We start from the raw sequence: 22,135 nt of genomic DNA, 5'->3' as shown, positions 1-22,135 counted from the left end.
ATTTTCAATCAAATCACCCATGGACTCAAAAAAGGAATACGGCTATTAACTTTATAAATTAAGTTTACTCCCTGAGTGATCAGGAGTTCATGAAAGACAACGAGGTACAAATAAAAAACATACTAAGAAATAATGGGTACCCTAATAATGTAATCGACGCACTAACAACAACAGCAAGAAACAAAACTAAACTTAAAATTGATAATGCACAAGTTAACGAAAACAATAAGAAAATATACATCGGACTTACATATATACCAAAGCTAACGGACAACAAACAACACTTTGAGGAAGATAATAAAAAATACCAATATTGGATATGCACACAAACCACATCACACAATCCAAAACATTTATACAAGAACAAAGGACAAAATTCACAAGGAACAACTACATAATTGCTGTCTTTCAGTGAGTTTTACAACTCCGGCTCACGCTCAATTTTCACGGGAATGCTCTGGATCATTGAGAGACTTGAGAAGCAGATGTCGTGAAATTTTCGCACACGTGAAATGTGATAGGCAGATGTCGCCGCTGTTTTTCATTTAACTCATACGGCGAAAGGCTAAGCAGCGACATCTATTTTGGAAAAAGTAGGTATATTAAAGGCCGCGTTGCCAACCTAAAAAGAAGTAATTAACAAATTATCTGGCTCACAAATTGAACCAGACTTCTATCTGGATTTATCTGGCTCAAATCGTTGTTGTTGCATTTACATGCAAAATTATTTATCTGGCTCAGGATTTTGCCACCGGATGATAGTATATGAAATAAAGTGCAATGGGAAAGAAGGAGAAAAATGCAATAAATTGTACATTGGAACAACGAAAAGATCGTTAGGAACGAGAATATACGAGCATAAGCAAGATGCTAAAAACAACAAAAGCTCCACGGCACTATCACAACACCTGATGGTAAGTAAACACAGAGCCAATTTTGATGAAACAAAAGTATTAGACGTGGAGAACAGAACCAGAAGAAGGATGACATTAGAAGGGTTGCGCATACAGCAACAAATACATACAGCGATGAACTTCAAAGAAGACGTCGACAACATAAACTGCGCTTATGCTACAACGATCACAGTCAATGCAAAAGATTGACGAATAAAGACGTGTTGTGCGGTTTAATTTTTCTACAAAAATGTATCTGTTTGTTAATGTTATGTGTATATATGTTTATATGTGGTTTGCTGCTATGGCTTTTTAGCTATATTATAATTTCATATTATAATTTTAGCATTTGAATAAATAAATAAATAAATAAATGTTTATATGTGCTCAACAACTAGACGAATTTAATGTTGTCAATAATAATCCTGAAGAAGATGCGAATATGTGTCGAAACGCGTTGATTGAAATAAAAAAGTAGATTTTATTTAGATTACTTTTACCTAAATTAAAATTATGAAAGTCGGTAATACAGATTCAAGTCGCCCGTATGAAACACTGTGATTTGAAAATCAGAGTAGTATATTTCGCAGCGATTGTGAAATCACCGTTTTTATCAACAATAGTAAGAGCACCTTCTTATCAAACGCTTGGAAATACTCATTTCGTACGTGAATAAATATTCACCCTTATCGCGAAGTTCACGCGGAAAAGTGTTCGCCTTCACTTCTTTTGTTCGGGTGAAATTTTTCCGCCTATCCCTGATGCTCTATTGTGAATTAGCAGTGAACAAATAATTTATTTGCAATTGCGTAAATTTTGTAAACAAACATATATTTCGTTAAAATACAGCAAAAATAGAGATAAAAAATTTATAAAAAAATGTTTAGTATTGCACTTAGGTTGGTATAGATTTAGCGCGAGGAAAACATAAATGTGAAAGCGATTCGGAGGCAATTAAGGGACAGTTCTAACCCTTTGGGGTTAAGTGACTCACTGTAAGTTAAAAATTACTATTTTCAGCACTTTTGAATAACAAATTAACTTCTCTTCAACTATTTTTCTACAATATTACAGGCTAAATAAGCCGGCATTCAAATATTTGCTAGATATTCTTACCAACTCCTTGCCACCATAGAAGAAAAAATTTGGAGTACCACCAATTGTAAAGTTGAACGCATGTGTTTCTTTTTTCGCAGAGGGAGGACATCAAAAAGGCGTTGGAAAGGATCATGAGGTGGGTCTTAGCCAATCTTGTTTCAGTGAGGTACTTTCAGAGGTGCTGAACATTTTGCAACCGTTGCCTTGTCCACAATGGATAACTTGGCCGACTTTAGAAGAACAACGTCAAACTGCACACGATTTTTATGCAAAGTTCGGAATACCAGGAGTTGTAGGATGTGTTGATGGAACACACGTTAACATAGCAACCCCTTCCAAGAACGTTCACCAATTTTACAATAGAAAAAGCAAATGCAGTTTAAATGTTATGCTGGTGAGTGCTGTGCATATAACTAAAGCTAAAATAAAATATAAATTATATACATAAATATTTTTTCAGGTATGTGACAGCAATCTGAGAATTCGTGCTATCGATGCTACACACCCTGGTGCTTGCCACGATGCCTTTATATGGAACATAAGCGACTTAAGATCAGAAATGGAACAGAATTATTTGCAAAGTCACAGCAATGTCCGTCTACTAGGTAATAGCATAAAACCAATGAAACGAATGCAATTGAAATGAACAAGTTTTCAGGTGACGCTGGGTACCCTCTAGAGCCTTGGCTACTTACGCCATACAGAACTCCAGAAAGTGGATCACCTGAGGCAAAATTTAATGAAGTTCACACGCGTTGTCGAAATATAATCGAAAGAACAAATGGTGTTCTTAAAAATCGGTGGAGGTGTCTTTTAAGTGCAAGAGAGTTGTATTATTCTCGTACAAAGGCAATCAAAATAATTAACGTTTGCGCAGCTTTACATAACATTTGCATTCATTACAAAAGTGAAGCAAATTTGCCAACGCCATCTGATAACGGATATTTGAACGAGACTCCTACATTAGAAAATCGACATATTGGCCAAGAAAACAGTACCTATATGGTGGCAGGTCAGCGTATTCGTACAGAAATCACAAACACTCTTTAAATAAAAAATATTAATTCAAATTCATTCATTATTTTTATTTTAAAGTATTAAGGTACCGTTGCTATCAAACTTATTTCTAGAAAAATCAAACATCAATACTTCATTTCATGGAATCAAAAAGGAACACAAATACCGCATTGCACTAAACTATATACATATATATAAAAATGAAAATATTTAACTAAATAAATAATTCAATTCATTGAAAATTCGCTTAAAATAAATTTAAAAAAAATTAAAACTCAGTCTTTGGTTTTTCGTCTTAGAATTTCAATTTTTAATTCTTTTAACTCTAACGCCCGTCGATTAAATTTAATTTGCTCCTCAATTTCACGTTTTCGCAACTTTTCCATTTTCAGGTTATGCTTTTTCAATTCAACTATTTTTTTTTCTTTTAGATCGCACATACGATTCAGTGTACGGCACAATCTATCGTTATTTGGTTTAATTTCTGCTAAAATTTCGCCCAATTTACCACATAGGTCTTGTTGAGTCTCTAGTTCCTTGCGAATTAACTCTGTGCTTGTCAATTTTTTGTTGGACTTAGGTCTACTGAGTGTTGCTATCACTTGGGGAGTGTTGCTATCGCTTAGTGGACATTCCCGTTCAGCAGCAACAAGATCAACAGGTTCGCTGTCCGCCATGCTTGTACGCAAATCCGTACTATATCCAGGGACGTCATCGCTACTACAACCAGGACCGTCGCATAGTACAATGTTCGATACTATTGTTATTGGCGAACTAATTTTGGCCTTTTTTGAAGGAACTCCGTAGCTATGTGACTCTTGAATACCTTCAACTGAATCTTTTAAATCCAGCAGTTGGTATATTGCCTCTTCTGCAGTCGAAAGTTTTTGTGTTTTGTTGGGCCCGCCTCCTGTCCCCCTCGCGTAAATAGCATTTTTTTACGCCTTCTTCCGTACATATCTTTTTTGGTCATTCCATACCTAGAAAAAGATACGTTGCCATAAAAAATTGAGTTTACATACTTAGCAATAAAAGAGTTTTACTTTTTTCCACTCAGCTTCACTCTTAATGGGTGGACCAAGGCTATTTAAACATAAACTTAGCTGCTTCCAGAAGTCCAAGACTTTTTCTTTTGAAACCCCTCTTGCAATTTCGGGATTTTGCATCATTTTTTCAAGTAGCATTTCTGATTGCGCATTATTTATTGATTTAGTCCTAATAATAAAAGTATATACAATTATAAGAATATCAATATGAAAAAAAAAATACTCACATTTTGATTTTCTTTCGTTCGCCTGCGTTCGCCTGTAAAATATAAGTGAATAAATTTGGGTTTTCCCCGCTGTTCATTTCGCCCGAACAAAGAGTTGCCGATAAGGCGAAATCTTTTTCGAACATGAAAAATTTGTTCGCCACCCTTTGCGATAGGGTGAACAAAAACTGTGAATAATTTCGGGTGAAAATAAAACTCGCGATAAGGGTGATTATGTTTAATTAGTGCTGTTATATATTCACCCTGAACCGTCAGCACCTTGCGCAACCAATATAAAAGTCTCTTATCAAATATCAACAGCAATCAAATATTCTATTAATTTACAGCTTGCGCTGTCATCTAGGGTATAATAGCAAATGGCGGCAATCAATTAAAACATACAGCTTGCGCTGCCATATAGCGTACAATAGCAACTGTCGGTAATGCAGTACAGACATTCACAATAGTGCCATAGTACAAATAGATTTCTTTGTGTGCTCACAATCATTTATTTTTAACAAATTATTTTAATAAAATTTAGCTAAATTGCCCAAAGCTTGCTAATAACCCGAATCTCCATCTTTACAATCAAAACTTTATTTATAGATTTGGATTACAAATAAGAGCGAAAAAGGGACCCGTACATAAAAACAGCAATAAGAAATAATATATATGATGTACTAAGTATGCATGAATACTGAAATGTTGGTTAAAAACAGCAAAAACGAAAAATTATTTGATTTTGACAATTTTTCAGGTTTTCAGGTTTTAATGTAATATACACTTAAATTAGAAATTTATCAGTTCAAGGGTTGCAATAATTTTTTTTTAGTATAAAATAAATACGTTCTTAATAAGTATACGGAATATCGCAAAGAGGGGAGAAATATTATTCAGATAAAAAATATAAGTTTAAAATTATTATAGGCTTGTATAGTCAGATATTTAAACAGTGCAAGATTAAACTTCACTTATAAACCCGACGTTTCGCCAAGCTCCTTGGCATCCTCAGGGGCGGACATTTAAAATAACAATTAAAATAAAATATCACAAAACTCATAGGAATATATAATACTATGCATGTTTGGTATATTTGTCAAAATAATTTAATAAAATCAAATTGGTCAGCAAAAATCGATTACACATAAAAAATATAAGTTTTGCCTGTGTGTACTTAACTTAATTTGTTGGGCCCGTTTTTATACTCTGCGTGCTTTGCACACAGAGTATATTAACTTTGATTGGATAACGGTTGGTTGTACAGGTATAAAGGAATCGACATAGATATAGACTTCCATATATCAAAATCATCAGTATCGAAAAAAAATTTGATTGAGCCATGTCCGTGCGTCCGTTAACACGATAACTTGAGTAAAAATTGAGATATCTTCACCAAATTTGGTACACGAGCTTATCTGGACCCATCTGGAATAGATTGGTATTGAAAATGAGCGAAATCGGATGATAACCACGCCCACTTTGTATATATACATATATAATATTGGAAAACGCAAAAAACCTGATTATTTAGTAAATAATACACCTAGAATGTTGAAATTTGACGTGTGGACTGATATTGAGATAATTTGAAAAAAAAAAATTTGAAAAAAAATTTTAAAATGGGCACCGCCCACTTGTGATAAAATCAATTTTACAAATATTATTAATCATAAATCAATAATCGTAAACCTATCGTAACAAAATTCGGCTGAGAGGTTGCCTTTGCTATAAGGAATGCTTTGAAGAAAATTAACGAAATCGGTTAAGGACCACGCCCACTTTTATATAAAAGATTTTTAAAAGGGTCGTGGACGAATAAAATAAGCTATATCTTTGCAAAAAAAAACTTTATATCAATGGTATTTCATTTCCCAAGTGGATTTATAACAATAAATAAGAAAAACTTCAAATTTTAAAAAATGGGCGTGGCACCGCCCCTTTTATGACTAAGCAATTTTCTATGTTTCGGGAGCCATAACTTGAAGAAAAATTAACGGATCGTAATAAAATTGCGTACACAAATTTTTTCTATAGCAGGAAATATTTCTAGAAAAAAATGTACGAGATCGGTTAAAGACCACGCCCACTTTCATATAAAAGATTTTTAAAAGGGTCGTAGACTAGAATAATAAGCTATAACTCAACAAAAAATTGTTTTGAATCAATGATATTTCACTTTTCAAGTTTGATTACAAGAGGAAATAAGAAGACATTTTTTTTAACGGGCGGTGCCACGTGTTATGTAGAAAAGTAATTTATCTGAAATGCAATGTACAATTGAAGCTCACGCTGAGTATATAATATTCGGTTACTCCCGAACTTAGACACCTTTACTTGTTTTTTTTTTTATATTTTGTTGTTATTAATGTTTGCAGCTTATCTCCCAATACATGTTGTTTACAAAAGTGCTAATAAATATTAATAAAAAATTTGTGAAAAAAATTCTTTATGTACAAAATATTTGCAAAACAAATTCACATCTTCACTTTACTTGTTTTTTGCTGATAAGAAAAATTTTGCCCAAATGACTGGGTGTGTAAGAAAAGGAAGGCTCGTTCTAGTGCATCAATGCAAGCGAAATAAATAGTAGCACGAATTCTTTCTATCGACATACCTACAAACATTATTAGAAATCCCAAGTAATTTGTTTTTGTAATTCGATGGACTAATGTAAAAATCGTATTGCGCCGGAAGTTGACGAGCCAAATCATATTAATTATGTACCAATGAGCTGATTTCCGGCCTTCACCTGCATGGTTTTACTAAAGTTTATATCCTACGACAAAATATATAAGACTAGAATAGCACCCCATTGCTCTAAAGGTATTCAAGCCAAAATGCTTGTTGGGTATATTCAACGCCATTGCGAACGAACGGATACATGGCTCAATTATACGGTTGGCTCATCTCATCAGCTGATTTTATTTTTTTTCCTTTCACTGGCATAGGGTTTGTCAAGAGAAGATGGTAAACGCAAAATGTAACCAACAAATTGACAATTATCTACTACAGTGGTGGCCAATTTTTTTATTAAAAAATAGTTTCACATCAGTTTAAGTTATTTTTTTAGTAAACCCATCTAATTTAGCGCATTATTTTCCACAACACACAAGAATTGCAAAGTTCTATGTTTTCTCTCCATTCCATATGCCTAACACCAACACGCATATTTTGACAGTCTAAACAGAGGTTGTTGTTGTTGTAGCAGTGCTTCGCCCCATCCAACAGGTGCGACCGATCACTAATTGTCATCAATATCCTCTAACGGGAGTCCAAGGAAACTTGCTGTTTCAACAGGGGAGCACCATAATAAGAGGGGTGTTAGAGGCGTTGGTTCCACATTACAATTAAAGAGATGGTTGCTGTCATGTGGGGACACATTGCAAGCGGGGCATACATTTGGTATGTCTGGGTTGATTCTGGATAGGTAAGAGTTTAGCCTGTTACAGTATCCAGAACAAAGTTGAGCTAGAGTAACACGCGTTTCCCTGGGGAGTATGCGTTCCTCTTCCGCAAGTTTTGGGTACTTTTCTTTGAGTACTGGATTCACCGGGCAATTCCTGGCATAGAGGTCCGACGCCTGTTTGTGGAGTTCACTGAGGTTCTGCTTGTGTTTTTTTGCTTCATACGGCTGAGTTCTCAGGTGCCGTATTTCCTCATAATGCTTACGGAGATGACTCCTTAGGCCCCTAGGCGGTGTTGGCTCATCAATCAGATGTTTGTTGGGATGCCCAGGTTTCTTGGTATTCAACAGAAACTGTTTGGTTAGCATCTCATTTCTCACCCTGATGGGGAGTATTCTCGCCTCATTATGTAGATGGTGTTCTGGAGACATAAGAAGACAGCCCGTGGCGGTTATGAAAGCAGTATTTTGGCAGGCCTGTAGTTTTAGGCTTGGCGACCATATAGGAGACGCGTAGCATCCAATCGGCTGGCCAATTGCTTTGTATGTGGTAATGAGCGTTTGTTTGTATTTTTCCCAAGCACTGCCAGCAAGGGATTTGAGGATTTTATTACGGATTTTCGGTACAATTGCGGCTACATGCTCACCAAAATGTAGATCCTGATCGAACGTCACACACAAGATTTTGAGGTGTAGGACAGTCGGTAGTGTAGTGCTACGCTACGCTAGTAAACAGAGGTATGCATTTGCTGTAGAAATGAGCCAACCATATAGTTGAACCCTGGAACGCAAATAACTGAGTTTAACCCTGCCTTCTCGGACACTTAAGCTCAGCTTAAACTTCACTTAAAGAAGGCTGAAAAACTACAAAATAAGTTAGACGTAGTTTAACTGACAAACTGAATTGAACTTGTACTGAAAAACCAGGTATTTAGGCTTAATCCCACCCCGGGCACCGGAACAATTTTGAATGATTTTCTCGCAAGGAAAATCACTCTCCCCGTACTACCAAGAACTACAAGAGATATTTCGCAAGTAAAACACTTGTAAAATATGTAAGAATTAATTAAACAAAACATTGCAATAAATTAAGAAATACATCGAACATTCAGAAAAAACTAAAATCGAACAACCCAAGAAATATATATAAAGTACATGAAAGTGACCTAACAACCCATTGAAAAGTTGATTACGAATCGAAAAAAACAAATTACCAGAAGAATTTAGTCAAATGAGTCATACTTGTATCAACAATCCATAACCATATTGGCAACAGCGATAGCAGCAACATTGTTTCGAGCCAGCAAAGCACTTGAATGAACAACAACAACAATGTAAATGAACAGTTGGAAGTTTACACAAAAAAAAAGCTTAGCAACAAGTAAAACACACGATCGTGCCATTCAAAACAAATACGTTGGGAGCAAAAACAGGTTGTAAATGAAATTGAAATGGAGCATTCCACAAATCGTAAGCATTTTTAGTTTTAGTTCTTGACGCAAGGCAAACCCATACCCAAAGTAGTATTTAAAAACAGTATAAATAATAACTTATGGTGTATTGTGATTAAAGGGCTAATTAAACTTCCTTAACCCTAACGCCATAGTCGTAACCATGCCCATATCCATAACCATCTCCAATGTGATCGATTAATGGTACCTTAACCTAAAAATCGTGAAAATTTCATAGAAATGAAGAAAACGCAAAAAATTACAAACATATTCCACAAAAAAAGGCTCTTAGTCATAACGTATCCAAAACAATGAATAAAATCTACAAAAAGTTATTAAATTCACCAACTCAAATATTTTTAGGTTATGGATATGGCGAGAAATCAAAAACCAATTGGTTGGCTATGGTATGGTTATGGCGTTAGCGTTATGGTATGGCACCATTAATCGATTACATTGATTTCCATAAGGTAGGTTCGATCAGTTGTTTAATCTGGATATGGTTATATGGTTATAAGTCACCATTAATTGGCCCTTAAACCCCTAAAAAATACGATGAAATGGATAATTGGTGTAGTATACCACTCACCAAACACAAGCGATGCTGAATTTATAAACCATATGGGAGAGGTGCTGGAAGAATATTTTAGAGAAAATGAAAATAATATTATGATAGGCCATTTTAACATAAATGCAAATGTACAGTAAACTTACACAAGCCAGCTGAATCACACATTCGCGTTAGCATCAAAGCACCAACTAAAAAATTTTAATACAAGAGTAACAGAAGTGTCATAAACAAAAATATACAATGATAAAAAAGAAATAAAAAATCTAGAAAACCATAGAATATCAGACCACGAAACGATCTGTTCCAAAATGCCCGTTCAAGAAAGAGACAAAATCGTGTATGCTGGGAAAATTACACAAAGGAAAGTCTGATTGCTCTCCTTAGGAGTTACAATATATCGGAACTGAATGAATGTAATATAGGATTTAAAGTTCAAACCAGTAATACTATATTAGGGGATATAATAGCACGCTTACCTATGAGAAACGAGATAAATGGTGATTTATATGAGCTTATCCCACTGTTATACAAAACGCAAAAATAAAAAAGAAGCAATACATGGAAAATAAAATAGCGCTTAGTTGCTACAATCAAAGACGAATGTGGAAATGTCTTAAAGATGCCATAAATTTTAGTACCGACACAGCCCAAGTAAAACATATAGCAATAAATAGTACAGCCATTGAAGGAGACCCCGAAATCGCGGACCAATTGAATCAGTTCTTGGTCGAGAGCATCACAACAATATGTTATGCTATCGAACAAACTACAACAGATGAAGCCACAGAGGATATTAGGAGAAGTGTTTTTGAACTGAAACAAATAAATGTGGAACAGCTCATGCGAACAACGGCTAACATTAAAAATAAGTATGAAGGAACAAACTGGTATCAGAAGGTGTATATAAAGACAGTATGGAATATTTGGGATACGCTTATACATGCATTGTCAATGAAAGCTTTAGGGGAGGTGTATTCCCAGCATGTTGGAAAACATCGACAGTAGTACAATTTTAAAGCGACTGAAAAACCAGAGGAAATACGTCCTATTAATACGTTGCTTAGTGATGAAAAAATTATAGAGAAAATCGTAAAGGACCAGCTTCTCGATTACCTGAACAAACATGAAATTATCATAAGTGAACAATCAGGGTTCACAACCACACTCTTGTGAAACCACTCTAAACCTGGTTATAGCAGAATTGAAAAAAAGCCTGCAAAAAAATTAGTACCAGTGTCGGTCTTCCTGGACCTAAAAACGGCATTTGAAACCATCGATAGGGTCATCCTACAGAGGAAACTGCATAACATTGGGGTACGTAATACAGCAATGAGGTGGTTTAAAAGCTACCTTACTGACAGATTGACAAAACGAAATGGATGATCATGAGGAGAAACCCCAGCGGGTTAGGGGATCAGAATATACGCGCTGTAGGTATGCCTGCCGTAAGAGGCGACTAAAATACCAGATTCAAGGGGCTGTGTAGCGCAACCCTTCAGGATGCCAGCGCAATATATAGCTTCTCCAAACCCAATTGTCAACCTCACCTATCCGCGGCGAATCCTGTTTCACTAACAGACGAGGCTCTGGCGGCCCCAAGCTCCTCATGGAACTTGGGGGTGGGGAGGGAGGGAATGGCCTGAAGGTTTAATGTGGCCACATAAATCGTTCCCGAGATGGTCGGGCTAGCACCTTAATGGTGCTGTGGTACCGGAGCGTACCGGATCTGTATCCGGCAAAGGACCATCACATCGATAACACTCCCCAAATCCTTCGGGGAGCAACCTTATCGCTACAACAACAACAACATCACGAGGAGAAAGGCTTTGGGAGTGTTATCGATGTTGATGGTCCTTTGCCTGATATAGATCCGGTACGTTCCGGTAACAAAGCACCATTAGGTCCTAGCCCGACAATCTCAGGAACGATTTATATGACCATATTAAACCTTCAAGGCCATCCTGCTCTCCCCACCCCCTAGTTTCATGAACAGCTTCGCCTGCTAAATATCTTTATGATACATTTATATTTGTAACAGGATTCCCCTTGCGTAGGTAAGGTCGGTTTTGCTTGGTTGCACGCTGAAACTGCAGTCTGTATGTTTGATCGGGCATCACTCAAAAATAACTGCATAGAATTTAAAGCGATTTTCGCCGTTGTGAAACTAGAGCTCTAATTTAAAGTTTAGGGTCATCTTAGATAACTTGGTGTCTAGACCCCAAAATATGAACACGAGTAATATTTCAATATCTTACTTTCTTCAAAAAATATTCACCTAAATGTTGGCCAGAGGTAACCCTAGAATGTGTATTCACAATATGGGCATCGGACGAAAGGCATGAGGAAGTGCTTTTGGATTGGGTTGTTTTAAGCGCAATGTTTTAATTCATAATTTTTAGTTTTCAATATAACTTTGCAAATATGTTTATAGTTTGTAGTATTGGTAGAAAGCAAAATTTTGTCCATGTTCATAAAATAAATGATTTTAAGCAGCCAATTAAGATCGTCGTTACAGGCAAAGAAAGACATACTTAGGACATTTTCAGACAAACTTTTTACATTATACGCGATTTATTTCTTTCCAATGATGCGGCTATGTTTGTGAGTCTGTTTCGTCTGTTTCGTCTGTAGTGACGATATCTTTTTTATAGGTATTTGGTTCTCAACTTTATCTAAAAAGATAAAAATGATGAGACTTTATTTGGAATTGCTCGTATTCGAAGTAGCGGGCATTAGCTAGTTTAAAATATATGACATTGACAATTAATAAAGAGGGCAATTAGGATTCTTTTAGTTTTGTTGATTTTCCGATAATTGATGTATATTGGAAGGATTTTCCGTCATCCCTTGTCAAATTTGGTTTGTACACAATCCGGTTTCGGCGGTGCGCCATCATCATTTGTTCGACCGAACAACAAAGATGAAATATTGCGAACAATGGCCCCACCCGTGACGATGGAACAATCCATCGGTGTTAAAATCATATTCACAAAATAAAATAACGTACGTGTAGGTACATCTACATATGTTGTGTACAACAACTAAAATACAATTACATATTTATGTATCTTTGTATGTATGTATGTATATGAACTATTTTGGGTCATTCCGCCAGTGTTAGTCACGTGACGCATAAACAAATTGAATGGTTTATGTAAAAAATCACTAACCCGTTCAACGTAAAATGTATTTTACCAAGAAAAAATCGTGTGAGCGAATAGTGGCTTTTTCTTTGTTAGGAGAGCTGTAAGAGAGAATGAATCAAGTTTACTTTTTACTTAAGAGGCTAAATGATATGTGCTATGAGTGTAGATTCCATACACATACATACATGAAACACTAACGTGGATGATATTACCACCACAAACTGGGGTATACATTACCAGAATAATCCGGAATCAAATCCGGTCAAGGACTATCAAAATTGGCTTTTACAATCTATACCAGTTTCGACTGCTTAGCGCGACAAGTACGGCAATGGGCTATAGATTTTTATGCAGCTTGTGTTATACATATATGTATATAAATACTCTATTTACCAAAGGCGAAGTATTTGATGGGTTTGTATTCTGAAGGCTTATAATGGTAAAAAATGTGCAGGCCTCTTTATTATAAAAAATAAGATTAACAAAAAAATTTATATTGAAGATCATACATAAGCATATTCCCTTCCTTCCAAGTCTCGAAAGGTGGACCGCAAATCATCTGTCTGGTCGGCAGGCATCGTTTCAATTCAAGAACGTAGCATCTAAGCCTAGAACAATAAAACAAGGGGTATCACAGGGTGGTGTTCAACCCACTTTTGTTTAACTTCTGCATATCGGAGCTCCCATCGCCGCTGGCAGTCACAATTTTATCCCACGCAGATGACTGCACGATAATGGCTACAGGTCCCGACCCATCCCATCGATGAGCTATGTAATAAAATAAAAAGCTATATCCCTGATCTCACAAGTTTTTTCGTTCCGCGACCAAACCATCGCCAACCTTATTTACAACATGGACAGGCAAATATCGACCATATTGGGCATCCACTGGGTGTGACGTTCGATCAGGATCTACATTTTGGCAAGCATGTACCCGCAATTTCACCCAAAATCCAGAGCCGTAATAAAATCCGCAAATCTCTTGCCGGCAGCACTTGGGATAAAGATAAAGAGACGCTCATTACTGCTTATAAAGCAATTGGTCGGCTGCTTGTATGATACGCGTCCCCGATGTTCTCAGAATCGTTACGGGCTGTCTTCTTATATCCTCAGAACACCACCTGCACCGTGAGGCGAAATTACTACCCATCAGGGAATGAAATGAAATGCTGAACAGACAGTTTCTGTTGAATACACAGAAACCTGGGCATTCCAACAGACATCTGGTTAAAGAAGCCCCGCCTCCCAGGGGCTTAAGAGGTCATCTCCGCAAGCATAATGGGGAAATACCGCACCTGAGAACACATCCGTATGCAGAAGAAAAACACAAACAGGTTCTCAGTGAGATCCACAAAAAGACGTCGGACCTCTATGCCCTAAACTCTTACTATCCAGAAGCAACCCCGACATACATAATGTATACCCTGCTTGCAATGTGTCCCCAAATGACACCAACTATCTTTTTAATTGCAATATGGAACCAACACGTCTAATACCCCTCACACTCTGGTCCACCCCTGTTTAGACCAAGTTTCCTTGGACTCCCGTTAGCAGATATTGATGACAATTTGTGAGTGGTCGCACCTATTGGGTGGGGCGAAGCACTGCTACAACAGCAACAACATTAGTGGTCCGGTTTTTCAGCAGTTGGTTAAGCTAAGCTTGAACTTACGTTTGCTTAAACTCTAGTCAAAATTAAACTACAGAACAGTTTTTCAGTCAAAGTTTAAGGCCGCCTTTGGGCTAGGCTTTTTTGTATGGCAAATTTGATTTTTTAATTATCTAGACAAATTGTAGATACGGTAACAGCTGAATTTTTTTATCCAACAAACATGGAAAAAATATTTCTCTAGCCTTAGAGAAATAAAGATCTAGTTCTGAAGTTGATATTCCACATAATTCCCTAAATACGCTTAAGCCTGATATTTCTCAAATTGATATCCAAAATCATTCTCCAATAACTATACAAACTTGGAGAAATTCTCGAGTTGATCTCTAACTTCATTCTCAAATTTTCTCCAACCTTTAGAAGATTTTGGCCGGCCGCCGTGGTGTAATGGTAGCCTGCTCCGGCTACCACAACGAAGATTCTGGGTTTACGCTCCGGACAAGGCAACATCAAACTTTTATTTATTATTAAAGTCGACACAGACACAACGCGGTCGACTACTAAGATATATATTAACATACATTAATGTTACAATTAAAAATAATTAAATACAAATGTATATATTAAACTCAACCATACATATGAAAGAGAGTACAAAATATTAGGCCAGACGTGAGAGTATTGAATTATGCAACGCGGAAAACGAACATTCAAAGCTGATGCAGTTATACAAGTTGTTGTAGTGCGAACACCAGTTACGCAGTGGATTATTTTTGGCAAAATTTTGCCGGCAAAGTGGTAAATGAAAAGGCACAAAGTGGCTGGACATTCTACCAGGAACAACACAATTTAGCCGACTAACAAGATCAGAGGAGTAAATCTCGCCCATAATGAGCTTATAAATGAACATTACCCCGAGAAAAGTTCTCCGATTTTCGGAAGTTGGCATATTAATAAAGAGAAGCCTATTTCTATATGGTACGTAGTGCAAATATAATGAATTGCTTCTGTACCGACTCAATACGCTTTATAAAGTTTTGATACCCTGGGCACCAGACACACGAACAATACTCTAAGAATGGTCATACCAACGATGTATAGAGGGTCTTAGTCAGGTATGGGTCATTAAATGTCATTAGGTTGCACTTCGAGCAGTTCAAAACTAGTAAATTAGCAATACACCAACGTTGAAATGAGTCCAAGTCTACCTGAAAAAACCCCACGCGGGAAGACTCCGAAGGCAAGTTTGAGGAGCCAAAGATTAACATCATCCGCATACATAAGAGTTCGAGAATATGAGAACTTGCGGTAAGTCATTTATAAACAAGGTAAAAAGTAACGGACCCAAATGACTACCCTGAGGCACACCAGACGTTACATGAAACAACCTTGAAAGACTGTTTTTAAACAAAACTTGTAGAGCCCGATTCGCGAGATAGCTTTCGAACCATACAAGTAAATGCTTCGGAAACCCAAGTAAATCAAGTTTGTAAACTAAAAGCTCATGATTGACAGAGTCAAACGCTTTACTGAAGTCGGTATAGATCACATCCGTTTGCCTATTGTTTAAAAATTCATCCATTACAAGAGAAGTAAGCTCTAGCAAGTTGGTAGTGGTTGATCTACGCGGCACAAAATTATGCTGGCAAGGCGATAATATGGAGCTACACATGTGTTGAAGTTGACATGTAATTATTTGCTCAAATGTTTTAGGAATAGCTGAAAGCTCAGCTATACCTCTATAGTTCTCGATACCAAAAGGTATAATAAATGATGTTGTTGTTGTTGTAGCGATTACTTACTCCCCGAAGGCTTTGGGGAGTGTTATCGATGTGATGGTCCTTTGTCGGATACAGATCCGATACGCTCCGGTAACACAGCACCATTAAGGTGCTGGCCCGACCATCTCGGGAACGATTTATATGGCCACATTAAACCTTCAGGCCATCCCTCCCTCCCCACCCCCAAGTTCCATGAGGAGCTTGGGGTCGCCAGAGCCTCGTCTGTTAGTGACACGGGATTCGCCGCTCGAAGGTGAGGTTGACAATTGGGTTGGAGAAGCTATATATTGCGCTACACAACCCCTTGAATCCCAAATTGAGTCAGAAGGTAAAATAGGGAAGGGGAAACGAATACAAAAAAATCGGAGATTGAGACTTTTAGGAAAAAAATATCAAGGATTAAAATGGGTAAAAAATGAAAAGAATTTAAACGATGTTGAATTTATTCAAAAAAAGGGAAGGGAAATCAGGAAACAAACATGTAAGCACCTGGCAGAAAAAAAACCGAACGAAGTTTTGTTTGTTCGGCAATGGACAAAGATGCACGAGTTAAGTATTTTAATTATTTTTGGAGTTTACCTTCATGGGCTGCAAAGAGGGCATATCTTAATGGATTAGTACGAACTCGCAAAATAATCAAGCGAAACCCTGCCCATAAAAGACAAAGAAAAATATTTGGATTTGATTGCTTTTTGACAGCATCTAATGGAAACAAGCTTCGTGTATGTAAAGTTTTTTCTAGCTATATTTGGTTTAGACAAAAATGTATTTACTCATCTGGTGGGAACAAATAATACAGTATCCTTGCCAAAGAAGTGAAGACCTTCATCGTCTGTATCCGTATCCATGCCAAAGAAGCCAAGACCAACAAGGTCTGATTCTGTTTTAAAGGGACTACCAAAGGTACCTAGCCACTATTTGCAGAGCAACGTCTAATCGCATTTATGTGGAGGATATATTTAAATCTACAACGCATATGCATAAAATATACACTGAATGGTATAGCAGCAATAAAGAGGTTCCTGTTATGCGAAACAAGTTTTGTGAAATTCTAAACTCCAATAAAATATTTATATTCAAGCCCAGGAAGGAGCAGTGCGACACTTGTGTTGGATATAAAGAGGGCAACGTTGCCGTTTCCAATTATGAATTACATATTGCCAAAAAAAATTAAGCTAGGGAAGCAAAAAATTTGGCTTTAGAAAAGATGTCAGCTGAAACTTTAGTATTGACAATGGACATGCAGAGTGTGTTGCTCTGTCCGAAACTCTTTGCAGATTTCGCTAACTAACTAATATACGAATACTAACACATATGTACCAGTAAGGTACTTAATTATTAAATGTATATATTTACTTGAATGCTTATAACTTGTGTATTAGTCCATCGATTTTGTTGAATGAAAGCTTATTTTTTTTGTAATAAAACAGAGCTTAGAAAAAAAAAATCTGCAAAAAAAAATTTTTGAAGATCCTTCCTCGCAAAATACACCTTTTTTTATATTTTTACAAAAAAATTTTAAAAGTCCGTGATGAATGTTCGTTATCTTTGAATCTGCTAGGCCTAGTGTTGTATGCACAGTTTATTGGAAATTTTTTTATCTTTTAAAAGCTTCAAACCGTTTTGGAATTACTCATTTCGTTCTTGAGCTATATATGATTCAAGTGGACCCTTTTTTTTGAAAAACGATAATTCGTAAATATCTCAAAAACGTTACCATAGAATTATAATAACTTTCATTTTCGGAATCAGGGGGTTATTTTACATAGGAATTTCATAATGGCGTCGCTGGTGCAGAAAAAAAGTTGGAATTTGTGATCCGGTGTAATTGGAATAATTTATGTTTCGGTGCAGATAAATTAACTGCGTAGTATTTCAGCACACAACCAGGAACACCATCTGGACCAAAAAAAAAACAGGTTTCAAACCTATAAGGCTCTGAAGAACAGTATTCTTATCAATTACTGGATTAGGAATGCAATTGCAACTTTCCAAGTTGTACGAGTATTGACCGGGTTGAAAACGTTTGGATGAGTAGGTCGACTTGACGAATTCTGCAAATAATTCCGCAAAACAAGTTTTTTCAATTAGAAGAAAACTCCGAGTGTATTTCTGCCATAAAAAGCTCTTATTTAAAACTCATCTGCCTTGCAGATGCCGTTCGGAATCGGCATAAAACCGTCCCGCTAATGAGTAGACAAAATTAAAATGAGCACGGTGCAAATTGGAAGAGAAGCTCGGCCTTACCTCTCTTTGGAGGTTAATGCGCCCTACATTATTTGGGAGATTTTGAGAAATGTATAATTCTCAAATGATTATTCAACACATTTCTCCAGTTGATTTCCTACATTGGATATCGAGTTGGCTTCTCCATGGTGGTACTCCCAAAGCCAGCAGCTGTTTGTTGTGAGAAGTAAACAACTGGTTGGTAGCACTAAAAATAAATTAAACATGCTTCATTTTTATTATTTTACATTTGAGTTCAATTAAAGGAGTACTCATTGCTAACTTTTTTTCACCTTAAGTATGTAACGTTGTTGTTGTTGTTGTATCGATAATGTTGCTCACCGAAGGCTTTGGGAAGTGTTATCGATGTGATGGTCCTTTGCCGGATACAGACCCGGTACGCTCCGGTAACACAGCACCATTAAGGTGCTAGCCCGACCATCTCGGGAACGATTTATATGGACATATTAAACCTTCATGATTCTCAAGTTGAGCCACTGTTTCGAAACAACTCTTGAGATTTTAGAAGTATACCTAATTATCAACATGAGTTTAAATGGTTCTCAAGCCCAAATGCTTGTTGGGTATATTCGACGCCATTGCGAACGAATGCAAATAACTAATAGGTTAATTAGAGTTTAACCCCTGCCAGACCGGCCATTTAAGAGCAGATTAAACTTCAATTAAAGTACACTGAAAAACTGCAGAATGAGTTTAAGCGTACTTTACTGACAAACTGTACTGAAAACCCGGGCCTAACTCTACGTAATCAGAGTATGAAATCACGCGAATTCGAATTCCAATCAAATTAGTTACTTTTCAACTATTATTCCCTACAAAAGCTGTCGATTAATGCAAAAACACAAAAAATTAGTAATAAAAAAACAAATGCAACTTATTCCAAAGAGTTGCTTATGCGTCAAGGTTGTTTATTTAAATTGTTTATTGCTTTTGTTTTTATTCATTTGCAAATGTGCGTACATTCAAGCTTGTTTTATAAAGAGCGCCGTTGTTGTTGTTCAGACATTTCAACAGAAGTTTTTAAATAGCAGTAAAATACTTATAAACTTTATTGTTATTGTAACGAATTTAGTGAAATTCCGCTTATTTGAAACCTCCTTCAAACGTTCGAATCGCTAAATTGTCGAATAAATAACTCCAATATTCAGTAATGCAAAATGGTCTTTATTAGACTACTTTGAGAGTACTTCACAATAACACTTATACTTCACAACGAATTACGTCTTTCAATCAAACTGATTCCTGACTACTCAGCTTGCGCTGCTTTTATACTCTGTACAGGATTTCATTCTGTCTTCCTATCTTGGTTAAAATCGTATCTGTCGAATCGGTCTCTGTGTGTCGAAATCGAGGGCTGTAAGTCCCACCCTTTTTATGCAACGTCCAGAGTTCCTCAGGGTAGCATTCTCGGGCCTCGTCAATCACATATCTTATATGCTCCCCAAGGCTTACAGAAACCTTGCCTTTCTTTGTAGATATGCAAAAGACTTTAGGGATCCCTATACCAGGAAGGCTCTTTATACCTCTCTTGTTCGTGCAAAACTTGAAAATGCCTCAGTTGAATGGAATTGTATCTATAACAGCTATGCTGCCAGAACTGAAAGGGTATTTGTATTTGTATTTATTAGGCAATTCATCCCAGCACAACAATTTGGCAAAAATTATTTTACAGTGCTAGTCGGTAAAAGGCATAAAATAGGAACAATTTAAACTTGAAACTTAAAGCTAATGACTATGGCTAAGAAATGGTTACAATAAATAACATATTTAATAAATAGAAAATAAATAAAATAAACGAATGATAGAGTACATTTGCTTAGAAGAAATCAGTATTTTAATTGTCTAGGTTATTATAGAAACTTGTTAATTCTTGCTAATTTCTTTCAAAGAATATTTATTCGTTTTTGTTTAAATTCACTCAGCTTTGATGACCAAATTACATCCTATTACTCGCGCTGCTTACTCACAAATCTCCAACCTCTCGAATCCAGAAGGGTAGTACATCTGCTAATGTTCGTCTATGATCTCATCGCTGGCTCTCTGCATTGCTCGGCTCTCTTAGCGAAGGTGTCATTTAATGTAGCTAATAGAAGTCTTCGTACATTTTTACCATTTTACTTGCGTGCTTGCGGGGATAATTATTGTAGTTTTGACCCAATATTTCGCGCGCTCACTGAATTTAACAGACTCTCGAGGGTTTTTATTGATTTCTCTTTGGCGAGAAATATTTTCAAGTCAACTCTGGAAGTTTATCTCTAATTTTAACTTGCAATATCTATTTGTATTTTTTTATTTGCTTACGCTATTCATGTTTTGCCATTTTTGTGTAGTTATAAGTTGTTAGGAGTTTTTAATTTCTTTTGTTTCTAGTCTGTAAGATTATTTCTGATCATAGACTAAATAAATTAAACATAAACATATTCCATATATGTAATATATAATAATATAATATATATAATTTCATGTTCATAAAAAGGTATAAGGAAATAGATTATCAAAAAGCTATACTGACTCCAGCCGACAAAAAAAAACCATTCGAAAACCAAAGTATCGAAAGAAATACAAACTAAATTTTAAATACACTTAGCTTTCGATTGTTCGCCATAATTTTGAATTAGTTGTTTATTAGCAAAACATAAATTTAAAAAAAGCCACAACAAACCAGTTAGCAATGTTTAAAAAGACAGAGCAGAAAAAAACCTGAAACGGTTGTTGCTGCAATTACTCAATACTGCTGTCTACTTATTTATAAAAAAAACCCCCCTTACAAATACACACAAACATTTTATAAACATTGCGAAATAGTATTATTTCACTCGTCGGAAATATTTACCAACTTGTCTATAAATTTAAGTAGACGATAAGATATTGGTGACAATGCCTCCGTCAAATGGGGGTTGTATACAATTTGAATGAAATAAATTGTTTATACGCGGTGCTCTATTTCATTTATGTTGGATTGCAGAAATTTCCATTTTCGTATAACCAGGAATCACGTTTCATAAGCGCTTCCCAAGGCAGTCGGTTCTATGTACCGGAGCGACTCGGGATATTTCCCGACCAAGGACTCTCATTTCAGTGTGACCCCATTTAATTTGTTGCGTCCCTCCCACAAATTGTCATCCTCCCAGCAGCTCCTTGCAGCAGGACTGCTCCATATTCTTTTACTCCGGGAAGGCATCGAATCCAATCCGGGTCCGTCTCCTGACCCCGCTCCTGAGAAATGGTTTTGCTGCATCTGCTGAAAAATAATCTTTTTAGGACGGTCATACTCTGTTCAGTGTGTCTCGTGCAAGGGATGGTTGCATCGGACAGGTTGTTCTGGGCTTGATCCCAAAACCCGACGTCCACGTAACTTTTATAAATCTTTTGTGGCTCCTTGCTGTTCACGCCCAAGGGCGTCCCGTAGTCTACGCCTAAGCGCACACACTACCTTCCAGCAACCCCGCTGCTGAGCAAGCCACAACAAGTACCCGCTGCTGCTCCCGCCCCACGGCGCCAACAACTCAAACAGCTGCTACCACTAATAACTACTACCTTCGTAGTAGAGTCGGTAGCAATGCTGAACATCAGCCCGTGCCCCCGTCTTCTCCCCCCCCCCCCCCCCCCCACCCCCTCTTTTCCGGCAGCAATCGTGCAGGTCATGGAAACAGACTCTTAGTCCCTA

At 36.7% G+C, this 22,135-nt stretch overlaps 1 protein-coding gene and 2 long non-coding RNA genes across 4 annotated transcripts in view; 1 reads left to right on the top strand and 2 right to left on the bottom strand.

Annotated features, from left to right (window-relative positions):
* LOC137244724 (solute carrier family 25 member 32) overlaps nucleotides 1-22,135 on the bottom strand; it is a 54,211-nt gene that overhangs the window by 25,681 nt on the left and 6,395 nt on the right. The gene's annotated exons all lie outside the window — the stretch shown is intronic.
* Nucleotides 1,672-3,276, top strand: LOC137244725 (uncharacterized). Its single transcript, XR_010951178.1, has 4 exons — nucleotides 1,672-1,888; nucleotides 1,968-2,385; nucleotides 2,452-2,596; nucleotides 2,650-3,276. It is a non-coding gene; the product is annotated as an uncharacterized lncRNA (long non-coding RNA).
* Nucleotides 20,073-22,035, bottom strand: LOC137246826 (uncharacterized). Its single transcript, XR_010951714.1, has 2 exons — nucleotides 20,770-22,035; nucleotides 20,073-20,709 (listed from the first exon to the last, which is right to left on the bottom strand). It is a non-coding gene; the product is annotated as an uncharacterized lncRNA (long non-coding RNA).

Source organism: Eurosta solidaginis, chromosome 3 (assembly GCF_040869045.1).
Source record: "Eurosta solidaginis isolate ZX-2024a chromosome 3, ASM4086904v1, whole genome shotgun sequence".
Classification (NCBI taxonomy): domain Eukaryota; kingdom Metazoa; phylum Arthropoda; class Insecta; order Diptera; family Tephritidae; genus Eurosta; species Eurosta solidaginis.
The sequence above is the reverse complement of the archived record's forward strand: the minus strand, read 5'-3'. Positions and strand labels throughout refer to the sequence as shown.